The sequence below is a fragment of the Rosa rugosa genome, chromosome 5 (assembly GCF_958449725.1).
Source record: "Rosa rugosa chromosome 5, drRosRugo1.1, whole genome shotgun sequence".
Classification (NCBI taxonomy): Eukaryota; Viridiplantae; Streptophyta; class Magnoliopsida; order Rosales; family Rosaceae; genus Rosa; species Rosa rugosa.
In genome coordinates, this window is record NC_084824.1 from 55,808,334 (window position 1) to 55,827,897 (window position 19,564).

The 19,564-nt window shown below is 39.9% G+C and overlaps 1 pseudogene; it reads right to left on the reverse strand.

Moving 5' to 3' along the window:
- Positions 1-520: 520 nt before the first annotated feature.
- LOC133712766 (lupeol synthase-like) lies at positions 521-18,910 on the reverse strand (annotated as a pseudogene).
- Between the last annotated feature and the right edge of the window lie 654 nt (positions 18,911-19,564).

Genomic DNA, 19,564 nt, shown 5'->3' on the forward strand with positions numbered 1-19,564 from the left:
CGCACAATCAAGGTTGCTATTTCCTCAACCCTAGTTCATTTCTTGAACTAAATGATTAATGTTTGATATATATGGATGTTGCATGTGTTTATGTTTATTACCAATACCACCGAGACGACAGATAATTCTCATGGTTGTTTGCCGAATGAATACACCTATCAATTAAGGAGAAGAGTGACAACGCTGCTGACGACTTGAGAAAAATATAGGCCTTAGCAGAAAGTACACTTCACTTTTGACTGTGAACCATTTGATTTAACTTCCTCGATCTTAAGTGAAACAGATGGTAAAATAACTATAAAAACTCCAATGAGAGTTATAGGAGCTAGTTTAGAACCGAATTATCACTTACAAACGTACCATTGAGTTACTTGTATAAGAATATAATAATAATGGATCCAATATAAATATAATAATAAAATATCCTTAATTACAAACTACAAACATTCCATGAATATTGGAGTTGCATTCATATGCATTTAGGTTTAGGTATCCATAAAAACATGGAAGAGCTAGCGTACAAACACAGATGCAAACACACTTGGGAAGAGTTTCTTGATCGACTTAGTGATATATTTGCTTCAAAAGAAGCAAATATATATATCATAAGAGTGGTCATGCTTATTTTCAAACGTAATATAATGTATAGTACTAGTGTGGACGTGTCGACATTCTTTTTCAGATTATTTGGTGAGAGCACTGCTATAAATACATATTAATCATATGAACAGCTTAATTTAGTATCACGATCCTATAACATGCATGTCAGGATTTCAAGATGTAAGCATCAGAATGCGTCGGCGGTACTCCCCGAGAGCCCATGTCGGGAAGATCGATATTTCGATATGAGGAGTAGTTTAGTGTACAATTTCTCATGAATACTCCAGTAATTTCCTGTAGTAATACGAGAATGAGCTCATTAGGTATGCATGTAAAGTGTAAACACATGAATACATACAAGAAACAAGATAATGGATTAGAGACATGAAAAAGAGAGAGTACGTATATGTATGATTAAAGTACCTGTTGTGGGAAGTCACCATCCTCCATTTGTGAATTGATCAAAACCCTTATTCCACGATGAATGGGGGTTGGATCTACATCACCCTGAATTTGATCACCAAATTTAAGATTTAATTTGGGTCTAAATTTATGTTGGTTAAGATGTATGGTGTGGTATAATAATAATTATTGACCTGCCCGGCATCGATGAGGGACAATAAAGCCCATGCAGTGTGTACCAGATTAGCGCGGTTGCCTTCTAGATTTGTATAAACCTGAAAACATGCATCGACATATATAATTTTGAGCTAGTTCTTGTGCATGCTTAAGTAGTACTGGGCTATCTTTTGGCTTAATTAGTTAATCACCTTATTTTGACTGGAAAGGTAGCTCTCTCCCCATCCACCATTGGGTAGCTGCTTTGATAGCAAAAATGCACAGGCTTTGCGCAATATGGGACTATTCTGGTACTTCTTTCCACAGGCTGCTAGTGCTCCTACACCAAACCAGGTACCATATGTGTAGCAAATACCCCAGCATCCGTACCTGTTAATAATGCAATTTTTTTTTTTTTTTTTTTTTGATTTGTCAATCACACGGTGTCCTCAAAGGCTTCCTAGGCCCAGAGACTAATCCGTGCTCGGGGGATCTTGTCAGAACGCTTCCTCCCCCCTGGCCACCAAGAATATATTGGGATTTAACTCCAATAAGCGTCGGCGGGATTCGAACCCGGGTGTGGGGGTTCCACACCTGGAGGCTCTTACCAACTCGACCACCTGTGGTGGTTATTAATCATGCAACTTAAGTTTAGTCGAATGTGTGCTTACCTACTATATCTATAGGTTCAAAAAGAAAAAAAAAACCCGGTACATACGTCTGGGGTTAAAATTGTTGCACACGAAACAGAACTAAGTAAATATTGGTCATTAGTTATATATAGATTAAAAAAAAAAAAGTAACAAGATAAATATGGATGCCATACGATTATATACTTATATATTTTTTGACATGGGCTGTAACGTAGTTTCGGAAATAGAAAAAAAGAAAAACCTAAAACTAAATTACCATGAACCATCAGGGTTTTGTGTTTCTTCAATGTAACGAATTGCTCTTGATATGCAACTGTCTATTTCCTTTCTTCGATGGTTGGGATACAATCTTCTAAAGAGTGCTAGACCTTGAACTGCTGATGCAGTGCATTCTACGTACCTAAGATAATTAATTACATGTTTCCATATACAATGAGCCTTAGAAATTAATTAAGAAACACTCGGATATATATTGAAGCTTTCAAAGAAATTAGTGATCGATCATACTTACTCTCGTTCAATAAGAGTATCTTCAAAGAACTCTGTGGGGTTGAATTTCTGTAAAAGAAAAAAAGTTTTTACGAATGTATCAAATATTATGTGTTCATATATCTAAAAATTGACTAATTAGATCGATATTAAAGTACAATAAGCATTACGCACTACTAGCAAAAGTAGCAATACACACAGATTTTAAACCTACTGACTTTCACACTGATAAAAAATCTGTGGGATTTGATCTTTAGCTACAGACATCAGTGTGAGATGATCAACTGGACCCTACAACGCACATGTTGCCAATATTACCCACTGAAATCTGTGTGACATAAAATTTCTCACAGATATCCATGTGTCCCAAATATTAAACAGATACTGACATCTGTGGGAAAAGTTCTACACACGGATATATATGTGTAATAACAAAAATATAATTTATTAATTACTTTTATATAGATAGACATCTGTAGCAAAGGTTTTACACACAGATATCTGTGTCTAATAACAAAAAAAGATTTATTAAACTATTGTATATTCATAGATATCTGTAACAAAGGTTATACACACAAATATCTGTGTCTAATAACAAAAATATGATTTATTAAATACATTTATACGTATAGATATCTGTAACAAATATTTTACTCACTGTCATCTGTGTCTAATAACGAAATAACATTTATTAAACAACTTTATACTTACAGATATCTGTAACAAATGTTTTACTCACTGTTATCTGTGTCTAATAACAAAATAACATTTATTAAACAATTTTATACTCATAGACAATTATAATTTTTTAATTCTTTCCCTAAAATTAAAAAAAAGTTAATAGGTTTTGAATTTCAAAACAGAATAACAATTACTCATAATAATAAGAGTAAGTAAAAATTACTCACAGACATCAGTGTGAGTAAACAATTCTCACCGAAGTCAGTGTGAATTTAAACGAATTTGAATTAACAATGCAAGTACACAAATATCGATGAAAACTCTAACTGCCACTGTTTTCTGTATGTAATAAATCTGCATTTCTCTCTCTCTCTCTCGTCCCATTTCCCAGTATATGTTATGTTATGAGTTCTATCTTCAAACAGTCTACACATATCCAAGTGGAGTGCATGTATCTCTCCTTTCCCATAGCCTATCTTCCCCTTCCCAGTCTCAGTCTCATCTTCTTCCCAGCCTCACGCGCATAGAGAAAAATATGATGATGCAGCTCTCTTCCACCCCTGCCCGGATAGATCAGGAAGAAGCAGAGCCCAAACATTGAAGGCAGATCGTGTTGCTGGATCAGAAAGGATATTGCGTTGGTGCTCCGATCGAGGTGGTTAATGATATCGTCGGAGGGTGCAGATGTTTCGGGTTGATTCTCCTCTCTGATTTCTGATACCATCGATCAATATTTTGTTTCAGATCCCACCTGTGTTAGGCTGGACTTGGTCCGATCTGTTGGACGACTGGGATGGATCGTTTCGGGTTGGCGGCGTTTTGAAGTCGAATAGCGGCTGCATCTCTCTTTTGTTTCTGTTTATGTTTTTTGTGCTTTGTTTTTCGTTTCCTTGTTGTTGTCAACAAGTCCTTAGTACTCCGATAAGGTTATAGATCTAGAAATCTAGTCGGATTCTTTAGGGTGGAGGATTTGGTCTGAGGTAAGTCTTGCTGCGATTTGTTGGCAATGATTTAAGCCCAGATCTGCTTTTACTGAGGAGAGGAATTAGTTTTCATGGAGTTCTTGTATCATTTTTTTAATAAAAATTGAGAATTAATGCTATATAAAGATTTATAATTAGAAGTGAATACTATTTTATTATTTTTGAAGGAATACTATTATTTCCAAAATTTAATAAATCCATCAGATTGTATTGATTCACACGGATTGCACTCCCTTCATTTCACACTGATTTGATGGATATATAGAAAATGAAATCTGAGTGGGTCCCATAGAAAACTCTCGCACAGACTTTTTTATATGTGTGCAAAGGCCAATGGCCACCCCCCTCAAATGGGACAGAAATCTAATCTGTGAGTGTAGCGTGGCCAATGAGCATCACACACAGATTTCAGTGGGTAATAAGACTAATACATACGGATTAAAATCAGTATGTAATAGCCTTTTTGTTAGTAGTGACGGATTACCTCCAACCATCGAAATGCTCTTTGAGGCTCCCAAGCAGGGAAACCGCCACTGATGCTCTGAAATTAATTAATATTGTTAAAAAGGTAAATTAGTTAATGAAATTGAGGAAGAATGCGTGTACTTTAAAAAAAAAAAAAAAAAAACACACACACACACACACACACACACACACATATATATATATATATATATATATATATATATATATATATATATATATATATATATATATTACTATAGCTAGCAAGTACCTACCTAAGAGCAAGTGCACCGGTTGTGTATTGACCGGGCAAAGCATGGCTTTGGTGAGGTGGCAGTCATCAAAGTTGAAATTGTGGCTTCCACCAGTTTGTCCTTGACCAGTCATGATTTAGCTTTTCTTGACCCAGGGCAAGAAAAAGGGCAATGGGTTGACATAATTCTTGCCCAGTCGAAGAAGCTGCCAGCTTGGTCCAAGTGTGAACATGGGTGACGTCAGCCGAAGGAGGGGAGAGGCTGAATGGTGCAGACGCGCGTGAAGGAGCCATTTTTTTGTCGCCTAGCGCGGGAGGGACAGCTGCAGGGACGTGGCAGTCATCTGTTGGGCTTTTGGAATTTTAAAACCAACGGTCAATTAATCTTGGCCGTTGGTTGCAATTGATGTGAAGATCTGATGGTATATAATTAATATGTATGATTATATAGGTAACAGTTAAAAAATGAACAGTGAAAAAATCAATGAACAGTGAAAAAAGTGAACAGTGTTGACCGGGCAAGAAAAAAAACGGGTGCAAATCTATGTCCAGTGGCAGTGAATAGTAACTTGACTGGTCGAATTCTTGACTTCTCGACTTTGCCTTTTCTTGACTACGGGTGCACTTGCTCTAATGCTCAGATAATTGGTTCTTACTTGTAAAGAAAGAATAACATTCACAACATCATAAAAACATTCTTTTTCCATTCCTTCCCCAACTAGTTTCTCTGGCATTTGCGAGAGCAAGAGTGCAACTTGAAATTGATTAATACAGAAAAACTAAAAAATAATTAAAGAATCTCGATATCGATCTTGATGACCCAACTTATTTTGGGTCGTTGGAGCACCAGCTAACTAGAAACCTTTAGTCCTTCTGAAGTGCAGTCGGAGACTTGCCAACCATGGTCCTGTACTGAGAATGTCCATGCGCCTTTAGATATGTGTCGGTACATAGCTGCGAAGTTGTCACCAGGATTTTCTCGAACCTTTGTTTTGATTGGGTTCAGTTCAAAATAACAAATTTATCAGTATCAAATACTGTGTGTGTGTGTATATATACACACGGCTTCTCAGGAACGGAGGTCCGTTCCTTAGCTAAGGAACGGATTTCCATATTTTGACCTCTTTTCGATCACATATTCACATCTTAACTGTTCAGTTTTTAGGTCATAATGTATAGATCAATTCTGCAAAATTTCAGCCAAATTTATGATCGTTAAGGGATTCAAAACTGCAATTTACCATTATAAACACCAACGGTTCAGGTTGGACAGATTCGGTTCGTTCATTGATTTAATCGAGTTCGATACCTTAACGATCATCAAATTGGCTGAAAATTTGCAGAAGTGATCTATATATTAGAACCTAAAAACGGAATGGTTAAGATGTGAATATATAATCGAAAAATAGTCAAAATATGGAAATTCGTTCCTTAGCTAAGGAATGGACCTCCCTTCCTGAACAAATTCCTCTCTCTCTCTCTCTCTCTCTCTCTCTCTCTCTCTCTCTCTCTCTCTCTCTCTCTCTCTCTCTCTCTCTCTCTCTCTCTCTCTCTATATATATATATATATATATATATATATATATATATATATATTATATCTACATGAATGTGCATATATATGTATCTGATCAAGATTCAAGGGATATCGATGTAGATATAACCTGTGAAGCCTTCACAAAGTCGTGCGCTTTTCGAAGTGTTGTCCCATACTCTTCATTTAGGTCACAAGAGAGTATTGCTTGGATTGCAAAGGCTGCGTCCCACATTTGACTACCAAAACTCTGAAGTACGTGCAGCATGTACATAATAGTGAATATGATATACATTGGTTAAGTGATGGATCGTTCGATTAAAAAAAAAAAATTGTTCAAGTAAATCCAGAATATGTGTCTGGCCCAAACTTTAAGTTACTTGACCTAGTTGTAATAGGGTTTTAAATTAGAGATATTCATAGATATCCGATTAATTGTACGATTATCTTTCATTCTACAACTCTGATTCTATGTCTTGTAATCCTCTATATAAAGAGACCCTTATTATCAATGAAAGTACGACTCAATTCTATCCCAATTTCAGTTTTCCTTAAACACGTTATCAGCACGAAGCTCTAACCCTGAAATCCCAAAAACCAAAAATCCTAAAACCCTAGAACACCTTGCCACAGAGAGCCACAGCTCTGCCACAGCGCGCCACAGCTTGCCACAGTGCTGCCACACCTTGCCACTGCGAGCCACAACCATGCTCCCACCTGTCACTACGCCACCTCAGCAGCTGGGACTGGAACTGCTTCTGCATTTGGTACTCCCCGGGCGAGTGTCTGGTTATCTCTCTGAATCAGGTTATTCAATGGGTTGTTAAGCCATCGGGTGTGCGCCATAGCGAGCCACAGTCCTGCCACAGCGCTCCACACCTTGCCACAGCACGTCACACCATGCCACACCAGAAACCCTAATTAGAGGTATGTTTTAAAGTTCCCGTTTTTAGAGTTTTTGTTCCTTTTCTCGGGGACTTGCAAACTCCCTTCTTCTACCCCCCTTTCTTCATCATAGGGGAGACCTAATTAAGCAGAACTGTGGGGGTTTGTGCTCACTCCAAACTTAGAGTTTGTAGAGAATTTATGATCGACCACTTACGTCATTGTTTCAATCTAATCCAATACCTTTTGGAATTGAATTTCTTGGAAGCGATTACGCTCAGAAATTCCTAATTTATTGGGAGCGATTACGCTCAGAAATTTTATATGTTTCGTGGTAGCTTTTTTTGCTCCGAAACTAACCCATTTTCTTGTTCTCTTTCAGGATGAGTAACCTGAACAAATTGAACTTTGCTCCATTGGGAACAACTGGCTCTGGATATCACAGGTGGGTTCGTGATGTCCGCCAGCATCTCAAGACCGATGGAATCCTGGATATGATTCTCGAGCCTAGCCAGGACGTGCTAACTGTTGACCAAGCTCAAGCTTTGGAAGCAAATAGTTCTTTACTACAACTCGGAAGCACTTCGCATTAAATCCTTAATGGATTTCTGTGGTAAAGAGATCACATATGCGATGTTGATTGAGAAGACTCTCTCTACCTTCCCCGTCTCTGCATTGATGGTTGCTAAGAACTATCGAATCAATGTTACTGCAGGACGGATCACAAGGTTTCGATCATGACTCATTGGAGCTATGAATGTCCCTGAAAAGCATGACAACATCCTTCTGAAGAACTATAATTTGAGATCCGTGGAAACAGAGCATATTCCAAAATCCAATTATAGTCGCGCCCCTAAGAGAGGGCGCCAAGAGCGAAACCCTAGTCTTTGGGATACTTCTGGACGTTCTGGTCCATATAATCGCTCTACTTGGGAAGGTAACCGCCAAAATAGGCGAACACGGAACCGAAGAGGTCAACGTGGAAAGAGAGAGGGAGGCAATGCCTGTGGCCATGTTGGTGGCGCCACCAACACTAAGAGCCATCTAAATGACGCTTTCAAAGCGCCTCAATCAATGGAGTCTGAGCAAAGAGATGTATATTCTCGATGTGGAGTATCCGGTCATTGGGCACACATTTGTAGAGCTCGCGAAGAAATTGTCACCGCCTACAAAGCATATTATGAAGCAAGAGAAGCTCACTGTGTGGAACAAGAAGATCAAGAAGATGATCTAGAGTGAAGGGTTGAAGACTACAAATCTGGCTGGGATCAATAGATCGCCAATTCTGTTTAAGTCTATTTTTCCAAGAGATGTAATAGGCAATTTCCATATATTTTGTAGTAAATGTCATTGGTTTAGTTTTTCTTCACATAGACTCATCCAAAATGAGTATGATGTCTAGGAGGGTTTTGAGATAAGTGGTACTTAAGCGAGTTTTGCTCCACCGACATCTCTGTACTCACCTGGTCATATTTATTTTGGAGTTACCGAAAGAAGTCAAACAACTACCTTTGTTTTGCATTAGCAAGCATTTGGATTAGATTCTCCTAATGGTTAAGAGACAATGATGTACTCCGTTGGCTTATGAATAAAATTTCGAGTTCTTTTCATTATAACTCCATTTTTATTCTGAACATATTACTTTATGACTACGATGGTTGTGCCATCAATATTAATTCAAGGACATGGAATAGCCCAAGTTCCCCTTGCCAAACGGCACCTTGATTACTGTCACAGAAACTCTCTACGCTCCTAGGGCAAATCACACCTATGAATAGCCAACGGATTCCATGAGAAAAAGCATGTAGAGAACGGAAATAAGTTCCTTTGCAATACCTCTAACGATTGCGAACAAATGCGCATCTTAGAGAAGTTTATGTGTCTCTTTAGTGGACTCTATGTCACTATTCGAGCTATTAAATCCAATAAAGTTATGAGAGAAGATCTCTTGGATTTAGACACATATTGGCTTTGTCATGACAGGATAGGTCATCCCAGTCATGATATGATGATCCATGTACTAAAGACTTCACATAGACATCCTTTCACTCGAGCGAAACGAAGCATGAATCAAAGGTTGATTCCTGGACTACGTGTGACCGTCGTCGCTGCCTCTAGCGCCGCCGCTGTCCACTACCAGCCCAGGGCTGGCACAATCCCTATCCATGACGACATGGATAGGGCCTGAGGTGATGGCGCCCTAGGTGATGCTGCAATCACCAACTTTGCTTCAAATAGCGTTTCAGATGCTCAGGCCCAACCAAAATCATCATTGATTGCTTCTAAAGCCTCTCGCTCGTTTTACAAAGCTTGTTCCTTAGGGAAGTTAGGACTAAGACCATCCTATGCAAAGGATATGAAAATACTTATTATGTTCTTACATAGAGTCCGTGAGGATTCTGTGGACTAGTTCAACCAACTTACGGACATTTAAATATCTCATGATGTTGGATGACAAGCAAACATGTTGGTCACGTGTTGTGCCATTGTCCACTTGTAAGGCTGCTTATGCTACACTCCTAGCACATATCATGTGACAACGGGCTCACTCCTCGGATCATCCTATTCAGTCAATTAGACTTGACAATCCTAGAGAGTTTACATCAAAGACTTTCGATGGTTATTGCAATGAGACTGATGTTGGACAACATATTCCCATGTACACACCTAAAAGGTCTCGCAGAAACGACTACGATGGTAATCCAGACATTGGTAATGCGCTCAAATCTCCTTATTTCCGCTTGGGGTGATGCAATATCGCATGCAGCTATGTTAATTCGTCTACGACAGTTCCACTCAATCTACCTCTGCGTTACAGCTAGTGACTGGGTACCAGTATCGTACTTACGCATATTTGAGTGTGTCATTTATGTGCCAATTGCACTGCCACAACGCACTATGATGGGTCCTTACACACGAATAGGCAACTACGTTGGATTTGAGATTCCAACAATCGTCCGCCACTTAAGGCCTTTGCTAGGTGATCTCTTTACCGCATGTCTTGCGGATTGTCACTTTGATGAGACAATCTTCCAGTCGTTAGGGGGAGATAAGAACACGAATGTTTAGCAGGAACGACAGGAATTGTCGTGGTCTGTCCCCACTATGTCTCATCTCGATCCCTGTTAAAGTGACGAGATCATACATCTGCTGCAAATATGCATGCAAGAAAGGACGTCCCTACGAGAGGACATAGTGCCACCCTACACGGAGGTAGGCATAGCGCCAACACCAAAGAGAGTGGCACTCTGGCGTTATAGGCCATGGCCCCAGCTAGGATGCGTGGGAGGCCCGTGGGTTCGAATGATACTTTGACACATTCCAATCGTTTGATCATCAAGACTCAAAATCCGTCTCATGAGAATCTTCCGAATTATGGTTATCGTTGAGGGTCGCCTCAACGTCAGAACCTATTCCTGAGAATATAGAGCTCTTTGAAAATTACACTAGTGTACATGGGACGTGGGATAGAAACTCCATCATAATTGATAATGTAATCGCGCATTTCGTTGTGCATGAGTTTGTTGAGTCCTATGATATCGAACTACGCTCCGTTGATGAATGAATGCCAACGTGAAGAAATTTGGCCTAAATGGAAAGATGCGATCCAGGTTAAGTTGGATTCTCTAACGAAGAGGAAGGTTTTTGAGCCAGTGATGCCAACACCTCCTAACATAAAACCTATTAACTAATGGGTCTTCGTTAGAAAGCGTGTTGAGAAAAAGATATGGTAATCTCTCCTTATGGCGCAAGGCTTCTCACAAAACGCCCTGGAATTGACTACGATGAGACATATTCTCTCGTAATGGATGTCACTGCACTCCACTACCCTGTCAGTTTGGTAGGTTCTGAATAACTGAACATGCAGCTTACAAATGTGGTCATTACGTATCTCTATGGGGATTTAGATATGGAATGTACATGAAGATTCATGGTGAATTTCATTTACCCAAGTCAAGTGGCTCTAGACTACGGAGCGCGTTTACAATAAAGTTGAAACGCTCACTAAAGTGACTACTTGATTGGGAAGGGATATGCCTGCGCATTTTCATAACAAGTTTCGGATTTCATCACGGTTCATGTTGGACATGATCTTCATTGGAAGCTCTTAAAGAGTTAAAGGAAACCGCTGAACACTTGAAATCCGGTTTTGAGATGAAGGATTTTGGGAGAACATGATTATGTCTCAGTTTGGAACTTGAGCATCGTGTTGATAGATGCTTAGGCATTTTGAAAATGTCAAACCTTCAAGCACCCCCATGATCGTCCGTAATCTTGATCTTGAAAAGGATCCTCTTCGTCCAAAGGATGATGACGAAGACGTGCTAAAGACAAAAGTGTCATGCTTAAGTACAATAGGTGCATTATTGTACTTATCTAAATGCACAAGACCGGACATCTAATTTGTAGCGAACTTGTTAGCTAAGGTATAGCTTTGCGCCAACGCGATGCCATTGGATTGGTGTAAAAGATATCTTTCGGTACTTGAGATGTACAATTGATATGGGCTTGTTCTATCTCTACTGAGAGATGATGGATTCGGACCCATCACACACCAGGAATGCCGCCAACATTGGCCTGCGTCCTCTATCCCCATCCCAAAACAACATGTGTTTTGGAAGGTTTTGCTGATGTTGGGTATCTCTCTAACCCACAAAAAGGTCTTCCCAAACTGGTTAAGTGTTCACCATGGGTAAAGACCGTGATATTTTGGAGGTCTACAGAACAGACCCTAGTCGCTATATCTTCGGACAATGCAGAGATTATTACTCTTCACAAAGTGGTTCGTGAATGTATATGGATTGGATCCATAATTACCCATGTTCGAACAATTGTGGTTTGAAGTCTACCACAGATGAGCCTACAAGCATTTAGGATAATGCTGCTTGTTTTGAACAAATGAAGCAAGGCTACATCAAAAGCGACAACACCAAGGATAATCAGCAATAACAGACTCTCCTCAAGATCAAAGTGAACTAGGTTCAATCTGAGGACAGTGTGGCAGACTTACTCACTAAGTCATTGCCTAAATTGCACTTTCGAGAAACATGTTGATAGCATCATTTGCGGAATTTATCCGAACTCCCACGACTGTGGTCATCAGGGGGAGATGTAGACATCAGGAGGAGATGTCTACATGTATGGTATCTAAACGTGAAGGGTGTGTTGTGCTCTTTTTCCCCTTCGACCGAGGTTATTTTTGTCCCACTGGGTTTTTTGTTACTCGGCAAGGTTTTTAATGAGGCAACGAGAGGAGCACCACGTTTGGGCGACACAAGGGGGAGTGTTCAAGTAAATCCAGAATATGTGTCTGGACCAAACTCTAAGTTACTTGACATAGTTGTAATAGGGTTTTAAATTATAGATATTCTCGGAGATATTCATAGATATCCGATTAATTGTACGATTATCTTTCCTTGTACAACTTTGATTCTATGTCTTGTAATCCTCTATATAAAGAGGCTAGGCCCCTATTATCAATGAATGTACGACTCAATTCTCTCCCAATTTTAGTTTTCTTTAAACAAAAAGAACAATATATAGCTTTGGGATTTTAAAGACTGAAATTTTATGGTTTTTATTTAATAATGAAGGCGGCCTCTCTTTTAATTATATCTATGTATTTACTATTTTCAATATAGATGATCGATCTGAGTAACCTGAAATTTCAAGCCATCTTCAGCGATCCAAAAGTAATCTGGTATTCTAGCCAGGTGAAGCTTGTACGCTTCCGAATTTGGATCTTCAACCCAACAAGCAATCAAACATAACACCTGCGCGTGCATGAACACAAGTAAGTAGCTAGGATTCATTTACATTAAAATTAACTAAGCTGTTATATGAAGTTTGATTTTCGTTCTTTAATTTTTGCACACGGTACCTTTTCAACACTTCCAATGCAAAGATATCTGCTATTCTCGTCTTCGTATTGTACGTGCTCGATTGCTACTTCTAAGGCCTTCTCTCTCAGGATAGAAAAGGGCCAACGAGCCAGAATTGGTTCAGCAACATGGTGAAGAAATCCCCACAGCATATCTTGCACCAGGGGGTGTGGATAATACAAATCTTCCTGAAATATACATATGTTTGTATATATTGCTATAATTAGTTCTGAACTTTAGGTATGCATCATGCTGTTAGTTCTCAACTAGCTAGATAGCTAACCTTTGCAACAGTGTTTCTGGCTTTAGTCCAGTTAATGTCAGAGTAAGGCTCAGTGTAGAGTTCTTGTCTAAGTGATCGAACCAATCCGGTGATTTGGCCAACAAACCTCTTCCCATATAAGTAGGGCTGGCCGTGGTACGGTTGCCGGATTTTTTGGCATCAGCCGAATACCGACCGAAAGTCATCGGTTTCACCAAATGTGTTGCCGTAACCGTGCCGGAGCTTTCGGTTACCGGAAGTTCGGTTTACCGATTTCAACGGTCGGTTTTGGCCGGTATTTGAAAAGTCCAATCGTCGAAATTTGGAGGACTGCAGAGATAAAATCCGGCGATAATCTGGCTCTTATGTATAATCTGCCTCAGATTTGTAACTCAAGTGAAGGAGATGAGGATTGCAGTATGAGGAGGAAGAAGAAACAGAAAGAAGGAAGAGTACAGAGTTGAGGTGAAAGAAGCTGAGAGTGAGAGAAGAACAGCAGCCCTCCTAATTCCAGATCTAGAATTCAGTTGCAGATCCAATTTTTGATTCATATCTAGAGGTGAAAGAAGAAGTGGAAGGATAAATAAGAAAAATGATGAGAAAATGGAGGAAGAAGAACAAGAATCTAGGAAGAACAAAAGTCAGAAATGAAGAGAGAGAGAGAGAGAGAGAGATAGCAGAAACTCAGAAAGTACGAAAACAAAAGAGGAAGAGAAACTGAGAAAGAACGAAGAAGAGAGAGAGAGAGTCGTCTCGAAGTAGAAGACTTGAAAGAGTTTTTAATTTTCATGATTTCTGATTCAAGTATATTTTTTAGTTTTTGCGCAATTGACAACAAGCAAGCTTGTGGCCTAGTGGTAAGTGGCTCGAGTTTGTAGCGAGATTGGCAAGAGTTCGATCCTTGGCAGACGCAAGAGGGGTAGTATTTTTGGGAATTAAATCCAAAAATTTCTATCTCGGCTGGTTCGGTAACACCGAACCTATGCAATTGGCTGTACCACTACCGAGCCAAAAACGTTGCTCCGGTACGGTACTACCGTACCGACTCTTCGGGTACCGGATTTGTCGGCGCCGACACCACCGGTTCGGCCGGTTTTCGGTTGGTTCCGGTAGGTATGGTAATTTGAGCCAGCCCTACATATAAGTATGACGTAGGCATGTACACCAACCGACAATAGCATAACATCTTCCCTGTTGGGATATATATATCATTTAGTATTGTTATTACGTCTACCAAATACATGCTTTGGAATCTTATGAAACAGTTTGCAAAATTAATATAGACCAACCTGGATGAATAGGAGACATATTTGGTAGAAGCCATAACTCAGGGGGCAAAGGGTTGCACCCTGACCACTCATATACGCCAAGTACCTAATTAATTTAAATAAGGGGAAAGGCACATATGTCAACTTATCAAATTTATTTATTTATTTATTATTATTATTATTATTTTTTATGAGAATACACTACTAGAATTTAACATGAATTAGTTGTCTGCAAACATGGATAGAAATATTGTGGGGTTATTGACCAAAAGCACTAAAATGAGCTAAAATTATCTCACTTACCCCAGCAACAAATTTTTATTCTCACTTACCTAATTTAAAGTAAATTGACTTTCTACCCTCCACCTAATTAACAAACTACATCTTTGTCCTCTCTCCTCATTCTGCAGATCTCTCTCTCTCTCTCTCTCCTCCAAAATCCAATTCCGGACTCCGACGTCAAGCATCAAAGTTCAAAGTGGCGCGGCCGACTAGGAACCACAGGGCAGTCTCAACATTGGCGGCGGCGCCAGGCAGCAGGTCTCGGCTTCGTTCGTGAACTCCTTCCTAGTCACCGCCGTCGCCGATCACCTGCTCGTCCACGTCCAGTCTGCGGTTGCGCGCCAAGTTTTTGCTTCTAGTTCAGAGCTTGATCGATAGGGTTTTGGAGAACCTGCAAGGGAGTTTCCATTTGGAGAGCATAGAGAAGGAGAAAGCAAAGAGTGATGGTTTCGAACAGCGGGCGGAGCTACTGGATGATTCGAGAAAGGAGTTGAGAGATGGCGGTGGTGAATTGGAGAGCTATGTTAGGGTTTTGGATAGAGTATTGGAATTGGACTGCAACCGGTGGTGGGAGTGGTCTTCTGGAGTGCGGGAGGTGAACTCGCTTCCGGTCTCGGTCTGCAACCGGCGAAGAAGAAGACGTGGGTGGCCAATTTTTTTTTTTGGGTTAACTTTGGGCAGACGCAGGCCTCAAGTGTAAACAATCGGAATGGAGGCTCATAAACTTTGGGCTTGCAAGGTCACTGCGCCAACCTAGAAGTAATGAACAAAAAGAGGCTCATAAACTTTTGGCTTTGAATTTTTTTTTTTTAACAATGCATTTTTGGTTTTAGTGGGTTTGTATGGGTAATAAACTTTTTTATTAAGGGCAGAAGACGTAGAAAGAAAGAAAAAAGAAAAAAAAAAGTGTATTGGGGGGCAATAGACCTCTATTCGGGGGCAATAAATGTTTTGAATTGATGTAATCTCATCGTTTTTTTTCTTAATCAAAGTTTTATTTGTCTAATTTTACGGAGATTAGTTCCCATTCCAGCAACTGAAATGTCTATTAGGGGGCAATAAACGTCTATTGGGAGACAATAGACTACTGGGGCAATAGAGCCTCCATTGGGGGGGGGGGGGCAATAGACGTCTATTAGTGCAATAAACCTTTTTGGCGACCTCTTTGGGGACCTCCGGCGAGGTTTTCAGAAAATTCCGGCCGGCGGCGACCGGTGAAAGGACTCCGGCGAAAGTTGGCCGGAATCCGGCGAAAGTAGTCGGAATCCGGCGACTGGCGACGGGCTCCGGCGAAGTCTCCTAGGGTTTCTCTCTCTTCCATTTTTTCTCTCTCTCTAAGTAACAAAGGGGTGAGGGTAAAATGGTATTAAAAAAAAAAAACAAAAAAAAAAACCTTAATGGGGTATTAGGGAAGACCTCCTTAGAGTGTTTTGGGTAAGAGAGAATTAAAAAAACTTAGGGAAATTCGTCCAAACAGTGTCTGAACTTTTCCAGACTATTAATTTTCATACCTATACTTTGAAAAATGTCATAATGGTACCTGAAGTTTTGGCCCCGACCTAATTTCTGTACCTAGCAACAGTAAAGTCGTCAAGGGTGTTAAATTTTGAGGGGTAAATCTGGAACTTCAGGTATTCTCAAGGGAAAATCTTCTAAACAGTGTCTGAACTTTTCCAGACTATTAATTTTCATACCTATACTTTGAAAAATATCAAAATGGTACCTGACGATTTAAGCCTGACCCAATATTCATACCTAGGAACAGTAAAACGGTTGACTCCGTTGAACAGTACCAGAAAAGTATGCCAATAACTACCATGCCCAATACGAGATTCAAATACCAATATCAACATGGTATACCTAGATCTAAATATTCATATACCCGTATCCAGAAGAACTCAGGAAGATACGCGTACGATGCCAGACCACCGCCAACAGCCGTGCTCAGACCCATACTTGATCGGAACCCGACCTTCATCTACATCGACGACCTGAATTCGGAATCGTCCTCCGACACCCCAGAACCTGACTTAGGGTCCCGCGTCAAGGCTTTCTAGCAGATTGCCCAAACTACGACATCCCGTTTTGACAGAGATCGGAATCGCTTCGCCATTCCATTTCCGACAGAGATCGGACCCAGACTTGACCCAAAGTGGAATTACCAAAATTTCAGATTCCTTTGTTATTAGACTCGTCGGATTCCAACCTAAAGCATTGAAATTTCCTTGTGCATCCACCCAAATAATCTCCATGATTCCAATTATCTGGTGAACTAGGCTTAAAACCGAGCAAACACTTGCAAACCAAACCATTTTTGCTGTTATAGCTACCAAAATTTCCACATGCATCTACCTAATCACGACTTTTCTTTCCTTCTTCTCTGTTGTCTTCTCCCAAACCCATCAAAAAAAGAAAAATTGAAATTGATTTCAGCTGCAAATAATTGAATTTGATTTTTTGGATTGTGGGTTTTGGGATTTTTGATTGAAATCGAAGCAGAGAAGATGCTGGAGAAGATCGCGTTGCCGGCGAAGCCATCACTGAGAGGGAATAATTGGGTGGTTGACGCCTCACATTGTGGATTCGATCTGTACTAGCGAATTCCAACATATCTTCTAGTACCAGAGCTTCTGTTAGGAGTAAAGAACCCGAGTTCAATTTTTTCTCCTGATAGAAAACTGAGGTAGGTAGCTGAGTTCTGCGGCTCTCAACTGCTTTGGAATCAACTCCCATATTCGAAGTTGCGATCGGATCATACATCTATAGATGTAAGACGAAGACCTTTGACTTCGAGGTCTGGGGGGCAATGTTTGAACCCAACGGTAGTTATTGGCATACTTTTCTGGTACTGTTCAACGGAGTCAACGGTTTTACTGTTCCTGGGTATGAATATTGGGTCGGGCTTAAATCGTCAGGTACCATTTTGATATTTTTCAAAGTATAGGTATGAAAATTAATAGTCTGGAAAAGTTCAGACACTGTTTGGAAGATTTTCTCTTGAGAATACCTGAAGTTCCAGATTTACCCCTCAAAATTTAACGCCGTTGACGACTTTACTGTTGCTAGGTACGGAAATTGGGTCGGGGCCAAAACTTCAGGTACCATTATGACATTTTTCAAAGTATAGGTATGAAAATTAATAGTCTGGAAAAGTTCAGACACTGTTTGGACGAATTTCCCAAAAACTTAATGGGATAAGTGGGAAAAAAATCCCTAGAAATGGGGTAAAAACTCAAATATTGTTTATAACAAGGATGCATTAGATGTAAGGCCATATGTACGTACGTACCGTAAGCCAAAACTTTCCCCAAGATGGAATTCCAACCGCACCACCATGATCAAGAATCCATTTCCTGGATCTTGCCACGGCCATGGCTTCCCCATCATCAGGACCCTCTCCTAGCAGCCTCAACGCAATGTAGCTTAGCGCTGACCCAAACATCGTGCTATGACCTTCTATGTGGTTGTCCCCAACCTCCATCTTCATTCTGATGATTGTAGATGTAACGAATAATTTCCTTCTGGTGTTCAGGTCCTAGAACGGCACACAATGCTCCAGTAACGTACAACGCTATAACCAAAGGTTGAATGAAGAACAAGGGACCGGCAGATTCAGCAGGCCAATGGCCATCATGGGCCTGGAGGGAGGAATAGAAGCTGAGAGACCTTCTTATTGTTGCTGTCACTGTCTTCTCTGTTATATCCTCTATTCCCTTCACTTTAATTGCAGCCGGAATTGGTCCACTAGGGTTTTCCTTTGTAAGCTGCATGCGCATGGGCGCAGTTAATTATTTAATTAGATATTAATTAATTAATGAGCTCGATACAAGATTTATATGTGGCATAATATATAAAAGACCGATACCTGCATTCTCATCAAAAGATCAGCACTTTGTTTGATCCGAAAGCGGTTTCTCGTAAACTCCTCACGAACTCTCTCCACTTCGGCTCGTTCTTCTGGTGTTCCGGCATCTGGATCAAACTCCCAGTGTTGTCGACCCATGTGGTTGTTTAGTGTCCTCAGCCAGGGTCCTCCCTCCGCAATCTTCAGCTTCCACATTCTTCCTATAATTATGCGACAAGTTAATTGAAATATTGATATATAAATTTAAAGTTTGTATTATTTGAAGAGATGGAATCGAAGAGCATGCATGGGTGAGCTTGAGGAAGAAGAAGAAGAAGCAGAAGAAGATATGTACAATTAAATACCTTAATTAAAGTTTGTATCAAGAGACAAGTCCTACTAGTACATGTGAAGAGCTAGCTCGATCTGAAACTATAAAAGGTAATTAATAATTAAGAACAGTTGCATATTTTCATAGAGAGCTAGACTGCAATGTATTTAGTGATTAGCAGCAGGCTTAACCCAGTCTATATATAAGTAGTAGCCTGGGTGACAATAACTAATCGAATGGTTATACATACATACAAATATATAATCATATATAGCTGTGGAATTTCAAACTTAACTTATTATAACATATAGGAATTTGAGAGGGTCCATTATATTGCTAGTACGTTGCTGTATATGACATACACGAGGGTGCACAGTCTTTAATAATCTAAGGATTAATTAAGGGGATCATTGTGAACCATTTTGTCAAACTCAATCTTAACCATTAGTTACAAAGTAGTGCCCTCGATCAGTGGTGGCGGCGCGGATCCAGAAATTTTTCTCAGATAAGGTAAGATTATTAATAAATTAATTTCTTTTCAATTGGTTTTCAAAGAAAATTTTCTTATATTTAAATTGGAGTTATAAACTCTTA